We start from the raw sequence: 15,644 nt of genomic DNA, 5'->3' as shown, positions 1-15,644 counted from the left end.
AATCTCATTTATAATGTAGACATGTCTATTTGCTTCCTTCTTTTGCGTTTCAAAACTATTTCCACGTTAAGCTACTTAGTTTAGGCTAGTCCTCCTATTTCAGAACCGTGGGAACTACTGCTTTCATCATAGTCTTTTTTTGTCTGTCTTGGATGCATAGATTTAATAGTAGCAGCTTTGTGTGTGTGTGTGTGTGTGTGTGTGTGTGTGTGTAACAAAAATGGGGTCTATAATGTAAGTGTGTTTTGGTGTTTCTCAAGTAACATTAAATGGGTTTGTGGAGAACATAAAACGGGTAGAGAGAGATATATAGGAGGCAATACATTAAAGATGCTTACTGTCAATATGATGGTACGTGGGCTCGTCACACACTTCCGATGCATCCATATACACATGCCCGCACATATTACCTAGGACTACATTTCTTCACTCAAGAGCATATTTGATCACTGTTTCATGTGAATGCTGATTTTTCACATCGTTTTTGTGAATCTCTTTACAGTGTGGTTTCTCTGACATTTAAAAACTTAAATACATTTCAAACATTTAGATGTGTGTGATGCAGAAAGTGCAATTGTTCTCTCAATCCCTCTCCCCACCCCCGCAAGAAATACCCTGTGAATGGGTTCTACTTTTCTGTATACACTGTTCAAATATGTATTATAGTTCACTTATAGGTTTTAGCTCATCCATTATCAGTTTCAAATGGTATGTTTCACAATACAAAATATTATTTCCCTAATAAATGCATGTATGCACAACTTTGTTCACACATACTCATAGGCATAATATGAAATGTATGATGACTAACTATACCTACTTTGGGCATAGCCTGCACAAACTTTTTCTTGCCAGAGTGTATGATCATGCAGGTACTGTGTCCTCTGCTTTAGAGAACTCAGTGTGCTGGCTCTCAGAACACAGGTGTGATGTGAGGACACAGAACAAAAGGGAGAAGGAAAAACAGGTGATTCAGCCAACTGCAGTCTCCCTGCAGCAGGACCTGCCAGCCCCTCATACAGAACAGGAGTGCCTGAGTCACCTCAACTCCCACCAGATAGCTGCCCATCCCCAAGACACACATACACACACACTCACGGATATATACACACACCCAGAGTGATGACGTTAGAGACCCAAGATGCCTGATATTGGTGCATATAATCCATGCTTTCTGCTCTACACACGCATGCAAGTGTTTCTGCTTCCAGTGCAGATGTTATTTTCAGCTCCTTTCAGTTCCTTGTTTTGAAAATACACATGGAAAATCTAAAATGCTGTTTAAAACTAAAGTAGGAAAAATGTTAAGCATCAGTAATCTGACCACCTAGGAGGAATGTTAACTGCAAATATGTGGGTCCACAGACTCCAGCGTTTTTTATTCTGTTTGTACATATTTTCTATAAGATATTAAAAAGGTTTTAAAGCCATACCACCGATTTGAATATCCTCTCCTATTCACATTTGCGTACATCTGTTCAACTATGAAGCACTTTAATGGAGTAACTTCCAGCGGACAGCCAAAATATCAATGGCGGTTACTTTTTCCGATTACCAAAGCAATGCATCCTTGAGAGAGGCGATCAGAAGGGAAGGGTGTTAAATGAAAATATTAAATCCTAGATGGCCTTCTCACCATATGCTTTGGCCCATTGTCCAAACAGCTTCCATTAAGGGTTGGTACCTAATATTGCAGATGGTTTTCTTTTTATCTTTCGTACTAACAAGAGCACAGCTCTCTTCTTTCCCTCTAAAGATGCATACAGGTGGATGTATAGACAGGCAGATGACAGATAGATAGAGATAATGATATGTAAATGTTGATCCTCTTTTGCACACCAGGAGCAATGTCTTAAAAATAGAACCTTGAATGACACTAAAGTAACTTTTAAAGTAACCCCCAGGGCGCCTGGGTGGCTCAGTTGGTTAAAGTAACCCCCAATCCTCAGAGGGCTTGGATATGAAAATGTATCCAGTAACCTAGTCGGCGCTCAACAAGTATTTGCTGAATGAATGGGATAGGGAGATTCTCACCTTATTCTGAGGTGAAAACTCCATCTGACCCCAAGTTGTTCTGGTCTTGGTCACATAATAACAACTTTAATTTCATAATAAAATCTCAAGGTTCAATTTCGTCATGAGGATGCCCAGTCTCAGGTAATAATTAAAATCCTAGCTTGGTGGGCGCCTGGGTGGCTCAGTCAGTTGGGCATCTGCCTTCAGCTCGGGTCATGATCCCAGGATCCTGGGATCGAGTCCCGCATTGGGCTCCCTGCTCAGCCGGCGAGTCTGCTTCTCCCTCTCCTTCTGCCCCTCCCACCCCCGCTTGTGCTCTCTCTCTCTCTCTCAAATAAATAAATATTAAAACGAAAAACCAGAAGGGGAATGGTATAAATAGCAACTCCGCAATCTATAACTTCACAGTCAATTCCAGACCATCAAGAAATGGAACCCTCAGATGGATCAGCTTCAACTTTTTAAGTCCTGGTATAACTTTTGTTCTATTCCATTTGCTCTTTGGTTAAGGAATGAAAGAGCTTTTACAATAAAATCCACCGGCCCATCTTGCGTGGAACGGCTTTTGGTAATGCTTCTAAAATAGACCTATTTTTTTCAGCCGCATACGTGTGTGAGGCAACATATTCTTCATATACTTCAAACAAACCAACAAAATTTAACAGACTGAATAAGGAAGCAGATGGAATACAGCTATCTTCTATGAAGCCAGACATTGACAAGACTTGCAAGAATGTAAAACAATGCCACTCCTCTTATAACATTTAAAAATTTTTTGAATATAGTTATTTTCTTTTTTTAATATCACTACCAATCTCCTTAGAACATAGTTATTTTCATAAAAATGTTATTATGTTCACATATAATGATTTTATTTTAAATGAATTAATAAAAATTTGAAAATTAAAAAAAAATGAATGAAAGAACTTGATGGCAATGAGTATTTATTTCTCCAATCAACGGCCATGAGTTTTGGAAGAATTATTTTGGAAGCTTTATTCCTTAACTCTTTTCCCCAGTGAGGGCTGTAATCACTTCCAAAGAAAGAAGAAGACAATACTCTGAAGGTATTGTCTCAAAATAAGGGCATTTTCCCTGATATGACTCCCGTACCGCCCCCCCCCACTCCCCAGAGGCAGGAGTTCTCTCATCTTTACCCCAACACCCCTTCATCCCTTCCCTACAATTACTGCTTATTTATTGGAGCTTTTTCTCTTTTTTTTTTTTTTTTTTTTTTTTTTGAGAGGGAGAAGGGAGGGAGGGGCATAGGGAGAGGGAGAGAGAGAATCTTAAGCAGGCTCCATGCCTAGGGTGGAGCCCAATGCAGGGCTCAGTCTCATGACTCTGATGGTTGTCATGTCTGATGGATCAAGACCTGAGCTGAAATCAAGAGTGGGACGCTCAACCGGCTGAGCCACCCAGGCACCCCTTGGAGCTCCTTTTTTTTTTTTAAGATTTTATTTATTTATTTGAGAGAGAGAGCGCACAAGCAGGTGGAGGAGCAGAGGAAGAAGCAGACTCCCCACTGATCAGGGAGCCCGACACAGGGCACGATCCGAGGACCCCGGGATCATGACCTGAGCCGAAGGCAGACATGCCTAACCGACTGAGCCACCCAGGCACCCCGTCCCCCTGGGAGCCTCTTTTAAGCTGTAGGTTTTGTGACTTTAAACTGTCCCCAAAACATGTCTTTCCACAAATGGACAAGTTGGCAGTCCCCCTTTTTTATTATAAAGGCACATTTTATGTCATTTCAGTTGTAAAAGAAAATACGTTCTTGCCTATTTTTGCACCTTTCCAGTGCCAGATGAATTCAGCACGGACTTTCACATGTAAAAGTTTTTAAGTTTTCATTGGGTTTGAGTTCCATTTGTAGAATAACTGAATGGGAATTGATAATCTTCCAACCTTTCCCTTGTGTTGTTCACTAGTTTCATAAATTCATAAAGGTCACTTGGAAATGTGGGCTATTTTTGTACAAACGTTTAAATGGCAAATATTACAAACTGAAAAATCATGAACTGTCCTCGGTTTTCTCAAAGAAGTGAAAAAATTAGGCTTGCTTCTCCCCTGCAAGTGATCAGCTACAACACTAAATACACATATACCTTCAAATTGCCAAGCTCTGCCTCCCAATTTTTCCTTAACAAAGAAGGAACCAGAGAAGCTACTCTTGCAGGCACACACCATCAAGAGCTATCTACTCAGAGAAGGAGAAGCATGAGTGCTTGAGCAAAGAGCTCTACAAAGGTCAAGGTTTCCCTCAGGGCCTTATTTTAAGACTAGAGTGACTTCTCTCCCATGCCTTTCACAAACTCAGGTGGTTTCTCCCATCAAGTAGGCCAACTTTCTTCCAAAGATGCTCTGTTACCCCTCCAGTCCCTATGACCTGCCACAAGGAGACCTCCACTACCGTCCGTAACACTACTGAAATCATGCACGGCATTAGGGTTGAAAAAGTCAAGGACAGCCTCCTCTTTCCAGCAGGCGAGACCTCCATAGTTACTAATATCCAGGCGAGTGGGCGAGGTGTGTATTTCAGAACGTACTGATTTCCCTGTGTCGTGCACAAGGAGAAAAAGGTGCCCTCGTTCACAAGATAAGTCACTGCATTGTAGGTTGTCACAACAACACTAGATGTATGCCAGGTGCTTGCTACCCATGGGGAAAGACTAACAAACCTATAATCTAAGCCAACAAGGGCTTGTTATGTCTCCAACACAAAGACTGATGCAGACCCTCATGTACTGACTCAGGAAAAAAAAATTCAGACAAAGAGATCTAACCAGAGACCAATTAAGTACAAATAATACGCTTTACGTGAAGCACACATCCACGCGGAGAACAACCGTATATACTTCATCGTGGGATACAAAAGACATGTAAATGCAAGAGAAAAGTCTAGAATGGTAAACAGAAATGTCCCATGGCATTGTTCCATTGAAAAGAGAAGAAGAAAAAGGATGGAAGTGTGTGGTGAGTGAGGGTAGACATCATCATTTTCCGAACGTTTTAAAATATTACAGGGAGGACACATTTATGTGTTCATAGGCACCAAAACCTTACTTTACAGAGATTCTAAGGAGATATGAAATGAAATACTGGATGTAAGTGAACAAAAAAGAAGGCAAGCAAAAACCGTAGCCTACCATTGCGTAGAAAGCAACGAGAATAGATTAGAGATGTCTTTGAGGTATATTTTATATTGATCAAAGGAAACAGTCATCACTAAATTGTATATATTTAAACACATAAGAGATATCGTATTGCAGTCCAAGAAGAGAGAAGGGCTGCTGAATGTATGAAGGAACAATAGCCAACAATGTTCCAAAAATAAAGAAAAATATCAGGTGGTATATTGACGTGCCAAACTGCAAGCATAATACATTTCCTCCCTTCCCACTCCCCCCGCCCCCCGCACACACGAAAACACACATACAAACAGGTCTAGGCTCATCATAGTGAAACTTCTGGAAACCAAAGGGAAAAGAACTGCCTCAAAAGCAAAGAAGGAAAAACAAACATGACTAATAAGCAATATTCTCTTACTATTTTAATTAGAGAGAGCTTGACAGAATTATTTGGAGACCAAAAAAGAAAAAAAAAAAAGAAAAAGACAAAAAGGAACAATGAGACAAGAGTGCCACGATAGGAAGTGTAGGCACTTGTAGTTCTGGAGAAACCAAGGGACGATATGGTGGTTCTGGGAAGCCATGACCTCTGAGGAGGAGACCTCAGAGCTTGGGCTCAGACTTTGTCTTTTAGAGATGTTTCTTAGTTCGTGTGTGTGTCAGCTACTCGGCGTGAGCACAATATTATCCCTTAGGTTACACAAAGTAACATTAGGTCTTCCAATCCTACCCATTTGCCTCATTTGCGGACTTCAAATTTTCTCTCTCATATCGGACACATAGTAACTTCACTATAAGTAGGTGTAAATGAGTAAACTTACATCTTTAAGGGTTCGTGGGACAATCGTTAAGCAGAGGTACACGATGAGAAATATTTGGGGATCTCTGCTTTCAAGAACTCAGGTAACAATGTCCTCGTGTAATGGTGTCACTTTAGGACAGCAGAATGGGGCTGGGGTATGACAGGTTATTCAATCACCTTAACCCCCCACAAGAGGAGCTGCCATCTTCTCTTATAAAACAGGAGGGATTAGAGCTCTTAATGTCCAACTAAAGACCACACACCAGGAACACCCACAAACATGCGCGCGCGCACACACACACGACTCACATTGATAGCAGACACCGACTAGTCTCGATGTTTCTACAGTTACTCCATCTCTCCAGTCTGTAAATATCCTTGTTAAGTGTTTCTGCCTCCAGGAAAGAATGGCTTACCCCGGTTGTCATGGAAACCAGAATGTCATCAAAACATTCTCCCTGATGTTAGCTTTCTATGGAAACCAGGAAGTACTAATACATCCTCAGATGCAGAGCACTGATCTCACTCTCAGTCAATTACACCCTGACCAATCCAATGAATGAATGAGTGAGTGAGTGAATGAATGAAATATTAGAGACAATACCCAATGTTCTCAGAAAAGGCATGGAGGGCAGGGGAGTTTTCGCAAAACGGATTATGGAGGAAATAAAGTAGAAATAGATAACAGCTTCTGTTTTCCCTTCACATGTGTGCGCGTGTGTACACACACACACACACACACACACACAGACACACCACTTAGGATCCGGGTCCTGTTAAGGACCTCCTTTCAACTTGCCAGGACACATGAGGCCAGGTGTGTTTGTTTAGGTGGGATCCAAGGTCTCTCAGTCAATTTAAAATGACCCAAGAGGAGAAAAAGTGTGAGGATAAAGGACCTGGATGTCAGTGGAAGGCAAACTAGAAACTCAGGTTGCAGTAGGACCAAATGACCCTGAGTCTACACTTGGACAAATATGTATTGACAGGGTTTTCAGGACACCAATGGTTCCTGAGAAGAGAGACAACTCCCCAAAATGTCCTTGATCTAGGACAATAGGGAGATAGAGATGAACCTCTCACATTTGGGATCTGTGCTCAGCATGGACTGCTGCAACCACACTGACAATGAATACTGTGCTCAGAGATAGGGCTCCTGTCATCAGGGCACACAGCACACACTTCCTCTCTCATAGTCATTTACATTAGGGGACAGAGCTGCCCTGTGATGCAGCTCTTCCTCCTGTTAATGAGCTCCAGGCAATTCTTCTGTGGCCAGTCCTGGGCAGTGATGTGCTGGAAACAGGCCTTTGGGAGGGGAGAGTGCAGTTCCAATTTCCAGGGTTTTCCTATTTCCATGATGTAAATACTCCCATTATGACCGACTTCAAGCCACTGACATGATGTCACTGAATGCTGATTTGGCAAGTGATGCCCCAGATCAGCCCTCATGAGGTGACGGTTCCCGACACACCCAGCACAGCCCTGGACCCCAGATTCTGGAGCAAGACAAAGCCCTCCCATTCTATACGCAATCCAACAGAGAAGGGCAAGCTGGACTTTTATATAACTGTGCCAACCGAATGAAGGCTTTCACCGGGTTCTTAGTGTAGAGGAGAGGGAGAGAGATACCAAGACCCCCCACGTAGCCTATGTAGGTTTTGGGGACGGAAAATAGTGGGGTGCATCCATGGTCGATCTTTTCAAATCAGAGATGCTTTCTGAAAGACCGATGCAGGTTTGAGTCTCAGCTCTGCCTCTCCTCAGCTGTGTGTGACTTTCACATTGCACCCTAACATCTCTGTTCCTCAGTCTCCATTTTTTTGTCAAGTCAGCTAATAGTGTCTCTGCTCTCAAAGGGTTGATTAAACTTCATGAGGGAACCGTAGTAGACTTTGGCAGTGCCCAGTGGTCGTTCTGGGAGAGCTGGGGGTGGTCCCTGAGAACCCTCTGGAGGACCAATGAGGTCTTCTTCTCCCTACTCAGTATCAGTGAATCTGGATTGCTTGGTTGCCTTTCCATCGAAACAACAGATTGTAAGAGGTGAAGTGAAGAGGCAGGTAAGAAAACCCAGGTCTTTCCTATTCAGGTAGGTATTAAGTAGATTTGCAAAGATGGAAAACAATGCCATACTTTTAATACTTGGTTTTCAAAAATGTAGTATTTTTTTTTTCATAAAGCGTATTTACATGTAAGCAATAATGGGCTTAATATTATTCTTAAATGAATACATTACAATGGAACTGCTTAGGTTTTGTTTTGTTTTGTATTTTTTTCAAAATACTTCAACATTTTATTACAGTGGTCTAAGAAGCATTATCTTTAATTAAAATATTTTCTTACTGATGGGTCATAGGGTAGCTCTATTTTTAATTTTTTGAGGCACCTCCACCCTGTTTTCCAAAGTGACGGTACCAACTTGCATTCCCACCCCAAAGACAGAGATGTAGTGAAAAGAAGGGCCATATACACCCCAATGTTCATAGCAGCAATGTCCGCCATAGCCAAACTGTGGAAAGAGCCGAGATGCCCTTCAACGGAAGAATGGATAAAGAAGACGTGGTCCATATATACAAATGGAATATTACTCAGCCATCAGAAAGGAGGAATACCCAACTTTTCCATCCACATGGATGGGACTGGAGGAGATTCTGCTAAGTGAAATAAGTCAAGCAGAGAAAGACAATTATCATATGGTTTCACTTATTTGTGGAACATAAGGAATAGCATGGAGGACATTAGGAGAAGAAAGGGAAAAATGAAGGGGGGGGGCATCGGAGGGGGAGACGAACCATGAGAGACTATGGACTCTGAGAAACAAACTGAGGGTTTTAGAGGGGAGGGGGGTAGGGAGATGGGCTAGCCCGGTGGTGGGCATTAAGGAGGGCACGTACTGCACGGAGCGCTGGGTGTTATACGAAAACAATGAATCGTGGATCACTACATCAAAAACTAATGATGTGTTGTATGGTGACTAATATAACATAATAAAATAAAATTTAGAAAAAACAAGTTAAAGCAAAAAAAGAAAAAATTAAAGTATACCATCCAGTGCCATTAAGTAAATTTGCAATGTTGTGAAACCGTCACCTCTAGCTTCTTAACAAAACATTTTCATAAGTTCTAAAGGAAATCTTATACCCATCTTATACCCAGTCACTCCTCACTCCCACCTGCCCCCAACCCCTGGCAACCACAAATCTACTTTCTGTCCTTATGGCTTGGCTTATTCTGAATATTTCATATGAATGGAATCACACAATATGTAACCTTTTGTGTGTGGCTTTTTATACATAGAATAATGATTTTAAAGTCCATCTACATTGCAACATTCCCTTTTATGTCTGCATAATATTCTGTCGTATGGATATTCCACCTTAGGTTTATCCCATTCGTCTGTTGATAGAAATTTGGGTTGCCTCCACTTTGGGCTGTTTTGAATAGTGCTACTATGAACATACATGTTCATGTGTTTTTTGAATGCCTGTTTTAAATTGGGGGGTGGGGTGGGGATATCTCTGCTGCATCATATGCTAATTATATGTTTAAGCTTTTGAGGAACCACCAAACTGTTTTTGCTTCTTTTTATTTTTTTAAAGATTTTATTTTACTTATTTGAAAGAGAGAGAGAGCACGAGCACAAGCAGGGGGAGATGCAGACAGACAGAGAGAGAGAGAGCATGAGCACAAGCAGGGGGAGATGCAGAGAGAGAGAGAGGGAGGGAGAAGCAGGCTCCCCACCGAGCAGGGAGCCCACCACGGGGCTCGATCCCAGGACCCCGAGATCACGACCTGAGCCAAAGGCAGATGCTTAACCGACTGAGCCACCCAGGCGCCCCTCACCAAACTGTTTTTAACAGTGGCTGTACCATTTTAAATTCCCACCAGCAGCGTATAAGGCTTCCAACTTCCCCACATTCTCAACAGCAATTTGTTATTTTCCCCCTAATGTTAGACATCCTAATGGGTGTTAGCAGCTATTGTTAGGTTTTGATTTGCAATTCCCAATGACGAGTAATGTTGAGCATATTATCATGTGACTGATGGCCATTTGTATATCTTCCTTGGAGAAATATGTATTCAGATCCCTCTCCCGTTTTTATTGTTTGCTTTGCCATTTGGTTGGAGTTGTAAGGGTTCTTTACATAATCTGGTTACTAGAGTCTCCCTAGACATATGATTTGCCAATGTTTTCTCCCATCTTGTAGGATATTTTTTTTCTCTCTCTCAATAGTGTCTTTTAATGCAAAAAGACTTTCGTTTTGATGAAGGCCAACTTACCTATTTTTTTTTCTTTTGTTGCTTTTGGTCTAATATTTAAGAAATCCAAGGTCACAAAGGTTTACTACTATGTTGTATTCTAAGACTTTTATAATTTTAGCTCTTATATTTAGGCTTTCTGTGTATGGTGTGAATATAGGGTCCAATTTCATTCATTTGTATGTGGATATACCATTGTCCCAGAGGCACCTGTTGAAGAGGCTATCCTTACCCCTCCCCCGCCCCCATTGGACGGGCATCGTCAGCCATCCCTCACCCAACACACTGGTGTGCTTACAAGAGCCAATGAAATGCTGAGCAGTATAAGGAAGGGAATTAGAAGTAAAACATAAATCATTGGCTTAGCATTAACCTGTTAACTTGAAGTAGTCAGTATGAAAGTGGGATTGCACTGAATAAAATATTGAAGCTTTGCTTCCAAATCTTAGATGAAAGAAGTAAAATGCGTGATTAAAAACAGGGGAAAAAAAAGAAACCCCAGAGCTGGTAGCAAATTAAGGCCGGTACAAAAAAGTGAAACGTTAAAAGAAACTAATATACGGGGAAGAGGGAGAGAGAGGAAGGGAGAAGGACGGAAGCAGATAGTATCCCCCAGTTTCAAACTGTATAGTGTGTCTCGGTAGTGGAATGAAGTATGAATTTCACTTCCTCCGTAGATTTTATATTTTGTAAAAATTATTCTACCATGAATATTTATTGCTTTTATAATTAGAAGAAAGACTTAACAGTAGAACTTAACTAAGAGTGCTCTGTATTAAATTATTTTCGGAAAGTGGAATGTTCTTTATTAGCTAACCTCTGGAAGGATAATTTGAAAATTCATGAAATCTTCCTGGCACCACTGTAAGAAATCAAAACGTGGTGTAATGATCTAGAGATAGGATTCATCCAATACCTGTGTTTTTGTGTAGTCGGATGACAATTGAGATGCATCAGTTTGATTTCCCCTTAAACGTTTAATACAGACAAGTTCAAGTTTGGTGTTAGAAAAGCCAAAAGATGGGTATTAAGGAGGGCACGTACTGCACGGAGCACTGGGTGTCATACGAAAACAATGAATCATGGATCACCACACCAAAAACTAATGATGTACTGTATGGTGACTAACGTACCATGATAAAATAAAATTAAAAAAAAAAAAAAGATGTTACAACTCAGTCTTGGTTATTCATGGAGCAGATACTCCACTCGTGTCCTTTGTTCCTATTTCCTTCCTGTTTTTCAGATTTTTAATAGTTTTCTAACAACCATGGACTGCATTTGCAAAACACAGTGGTGTTATGAAGCCACCAGATGGAGATGTTGAGCTGCCATTGTTGATGACAGTCAGGTCCTCCTTGACAAATACAGTGGTTCCAACTTTAGTGGGGTTGAGATCAACCGGGAGCATTTATTTAAAATGCAGATCCCAGGTTGGTACAGCCACTTTGGAAAACAGTGTGGAGGTTCCTCAAAAAATTGAAAATAGAGCTACCCTATGACCCAGCAATTGCACTCCCGGGTGTTTACCCCAAAGACACAGATGTAGTGAAAAGACGGGCCATATGCACCCCAATGTTCACAGCAGCAATGTCCGCCATAGCCAAACTGTGGAAAGAGCCGAGATGCCCTTCAACAGATGAATGGGTAAAGAAGATGTGGTCCATATATACAAATGGAATATTACTCAGCCATCAGAAAGGGTGAATACCCAACTTTTACATCCACATGGATGGGACTGGAGGAGATTCTGCTAAATGAAATAAGTCAAGCAGAGAAAGACAATTATCATATGGTTTCACTTATTTGTGGAACATAAGGAATAGCATGGAGGACATTAGGAGAAGGAAGGGAAAAATGAAGGGGGGGAATCGGCGGGGGGGGGGCCAAACCACGAGAGACTATGGACTCTGAGAAACAAACTGAGAGTTTTAGAGGGGAGGGGGGTGGGGGGATGGGCTAGCCCGGTGATGGGCATTAAGGAGGGCACGTACTGCACGGAGCACTGGGTGTTATACGAAAACAATGGATCGTGGATCACCACATGAAAAACTAATGATGTACTGTATGGTGACTAGCCTAACATAATAAAATGAAATAAAAAAAAAAAAAGAAAATGTAAAATCTTTTTTTAGATTATAAAATCACCTGCCTATTTTTGTACTTAAAAAGTTATTTACAGTTTAATGGACAGCTTTACTGATATTTGTCAGATGAGAACCTTTAATAAAAGACATGAGTTGAATTTCTTTAAAAAAAAAAGAAATTTCCAGAATGAAAGCGGGTAACAGGAGAGTATGCAGTTATGGAGGCCAAAGGAGAACAAAGAGAGTGGAAGGAAAAAAAGAAGAGAGGGGTCAACCAGACTGCACATAGGTTTTTTTTTTGCTTTTATTCAAACATCTATCGTCTTCTCTGACTTCTTTTGGAGAAATACTGCCTTAAAGAATAAGAATGCCCTTGTGACATTTGACGTACCCTAAATAATTCGTATACTTGAAATATATATTTCCCGTCCCAAACCCACCTTTGTTAATGAAATGTTATATTTAATCCTGATGATGAAAATAATTCATTTTTTTATGCTTTGAAATATATAGCGGGCACTAGTTTGCATTCAGTGTTGCATATTCAGGAAGTTGCGTACCAGTGACTAAAAAAGTGGCCATAATGATGGCAATATAATAATTATTATAACATAATCACAATTATATAGAATTAATTATGAACATTAATATCATTATACTGTTATTAATATTTGAGTGCTCGCTTTATATCACTGAGCGCCCATAAGGGTTTTTATGCTTTATTTTGCTTAATTTCATCCAAAATATTATGAGACAAATACTATCGTTATGCCTTTAAGGTAGTGAGAAAGTCAGCGAGGCTTAGAGAAGTCAAGAAATTAGTTCAGTGTCTCACAGTCCCTAAGTGGGACAGCCTCGTTTAATTTCGTGCTGGACTTTCAGTTCATGCTTTGAGCATTTTTGTGAGTTTCCCTTTAAGAAAACCCAATGTAGTCAAGTTTTACATTAATTTTAGAAAGGCACAGGTTGCAGGGACTTTCAGCTCACCACCTAAACCCTTGCGTGCCTCTTCTTCCTGGGCCCCCAACCTAGGCATCATTTCCCAGCTTTCCTTGCTGTTGGATATGCTGTGTGGCTGAGATCTAGGCAACGGGATGTCAGCGGAAATGATGTGTGCCGCTGCCAGACCTAACTCGTAAAAACCTCATACCGGGTGCACCTCTCTGCTCTTTTCCCCTTCTAGCAAACTGCAAAGCAGACCGCCTCCGGGGCAAACGTGGAAGCCACATGTTGGACGTGGCAGACTTTCTGACAGCCTGGGTCCCTGTAGAAGTGCATGGATAATGCCCACCAGGAGGACATATTCACTTTCCCGGAAATGTTACAGGAGAAATAAACGAAGTAGTTTTTTTTTTTTTTTTAAGATTTTATTTATTTATTTGACAGAGAGAGACACAGCGAGAGAGGGAACACAAGCAGGGGGAGCGGGAGAGGGAGAAGCAGGCTTCCCGCCGAGCAGGGAGCCCGATGCGGGGCTCGAACCCAGGACCCCGGGATCACGACCCGAGCCGAAGGCAGACGCCCAACGACTGAGCCACCCAGGCGCCCTAAACGAAGTAGTTTTGAGTCATTATACATGTTTGGGTTTAAATGTTGCAGTAATAGTCTACCACACCTGATACAAGTTGGGTAAAAATAAATTTCAGGTACGTACTGCTCTATCATTATGAATTGCATTTTACTGCATTTTTAACACACAGTAGGAATCCATACTTCAGGGCTGGTACCACAGCTCAAGGAGCCAGGATCTTCTTTCTTCTTGTCCCTCTATCCTTAACTGTGGCTTTTGTCTCCAAGGACACAGGCATTGGATCTGCATTGCTGGCAAGACAAGGGGGAAAGCTCAAAGGGGGAAACCAGTTGCGTCTTTCCAGTTCATGAAGCTCTCCCAGGAATGCCACCAGGGTCATCTGGGACAAGTATCATGGCCAGCCCAGGAGCTGGACTGGGCCATGTGCTCACCTCTATATGCAACGGGGTCAAGGTTCTGTTAGTAAGGATGAAAGGGTGAAGGATGGAATGCTTAGGTACGTACAGGACCCACCACAGCACTTACCTTACGCTGTCTTTATTAATTACCCAAATCCCTTGTGGGAGCTTCTTACAAATTCAGATTCCCGTCCTCGTGCCAGCCATAAAGAATCAGAATGTCCCTGAAAATTTGGGACCTGAAAGCAGTTGTTGAGCTACTGATCTTTGCTCTACCGAGGATAACCCCTTTTCCTTGTCACCTGGTCTGGTCTGCACGAACTCTTCAATGGGTTTGTCATCTCATAACGTTTAGGTGCGCTCCAAAATGTCAGAGAGAGTACCTTCCTCGATTAACTTGTTTTGAACTCTACATCGAAAACAACCACCTTGTAAAAGGACTTCCACGTCTACAGCGACACTCTTCAAACCATTTTCTGTATTACTGGAAGAGACAGACACTGCTAGAGATCATGATTTACAGCTGAAGATGTGGTTTATTCCCAGAGCAGCAAAGTGACACTGAACAGCGACAGGCAAGGGCCGGGGGAGAGCAATGGGTCAAAATACCAAAGGTCTGGTCCTAGCTCTACTGTGCAGCTCAGCAAACTTGGGTGAGCATTTCTACCCTTTGATCCTTGTCCTCTTAAATTATAAACTGGCCTTACACTAATTCACCTTCCAGAGGGTTATTAAGATAATTAAATGAGTCGGGGGTATGTATACTTTCAAAGGGCAGTAAAACTCACAGAAATGTCGTTTTTGTTTATGGGCAAACAGTGACCAATATGAATTGTAAGCTCCAAATCTGGTTGGTAGAATTATACAGGTTTCCCGCATGGTCAAAGTGAGGCAAAATAGTGCAGTCTCATTAGCACACAGATGATTGGATCACAGCGCCGTGAGAGGAGAGAGGCGACACAAGTCACAGTGGCAGGCAAAGGAAGAAGTGTCAACCGAGACTCGACAGAGAAGTTGGTTGAGCTTGTTCAAAGGCCCAGTGGCAGGAAACAGCAATGGCGTGCTTGAGGAAACTGCAAGAAGCTCTGGATGGAGAGCATAAGAGGGGAGTCAAACCAGGCAAGATGCTAAGGGTCCTCATATGTAGGGTAGACCCTCTCGTGGAGGCTCTGAGGAATCACCGAAGGATCTCAGGCATCATAGTGTAAGCTAATCTCCGAGGATTCAGAGTTAGACATATCTGACTTAGAACCTTCATTCTACCACAAGCTGTGGTTTTGGCACAGGATAAATGAAGTGACTGGTGGAATAGAGAAGCAGAATCAGGGACATAGAGAAAGTTGACATATGACAGACACGGCACGGCTGATAGCGGGGAAAGCATGCACCATTCAATAAAGGAGGATGGTACAATTATTT

General features: G+C 41.8%; 1 long non-coding RNA gene across 3 annotated transcripts in view; it reads left to right on the top strand.

Moving 5' to 3' along the window:
• LOC116627603 overlaps positions 1 to 11,684 on the top strand; it is a 47,020-nt gene extending 35,336 nt beyond the window's left edge. For 2 of the 3 annotated variants that reach the window (XR_004298514.1, XR_004298513.1), the window contains one exon: positions 2,618 to 2,823. This is a non-coding gene — a long non-coding RNA (uncharacterized LOC116627603). Of the gene's footprint in view, positions 1 to 2,617; positions 2,824 to 11,455 lie in introns of those variants that run through there. The other variant, XR_004298512.1, reaches the window with a different exon arrangement.
• The last annotated feature ends 3,960 nt before the right edge of the window (positions 11,685 to 15,644 follow it).

Source organism: Phoca vitulina, unplaced genomic scaffold, assembly GCF_004348235.1.
Source record: "Phoca vitulina isolate PV1807 unplaced genomic scaffold, GSC_HSeal_1.0 scaffold99, whole genome shotgun sequence".
Lineage (NCBI taxonomy): Eukaryota > Metazoa > Chordata > Mammalia > Carnivora > Phocidae > Phoca > Phoca vitulina.
The sequence above is the reverse complement of the archived record's forward strand: the minus strand, read 5'-3'. Positions and strand labels throughout refer to the sequence as shown.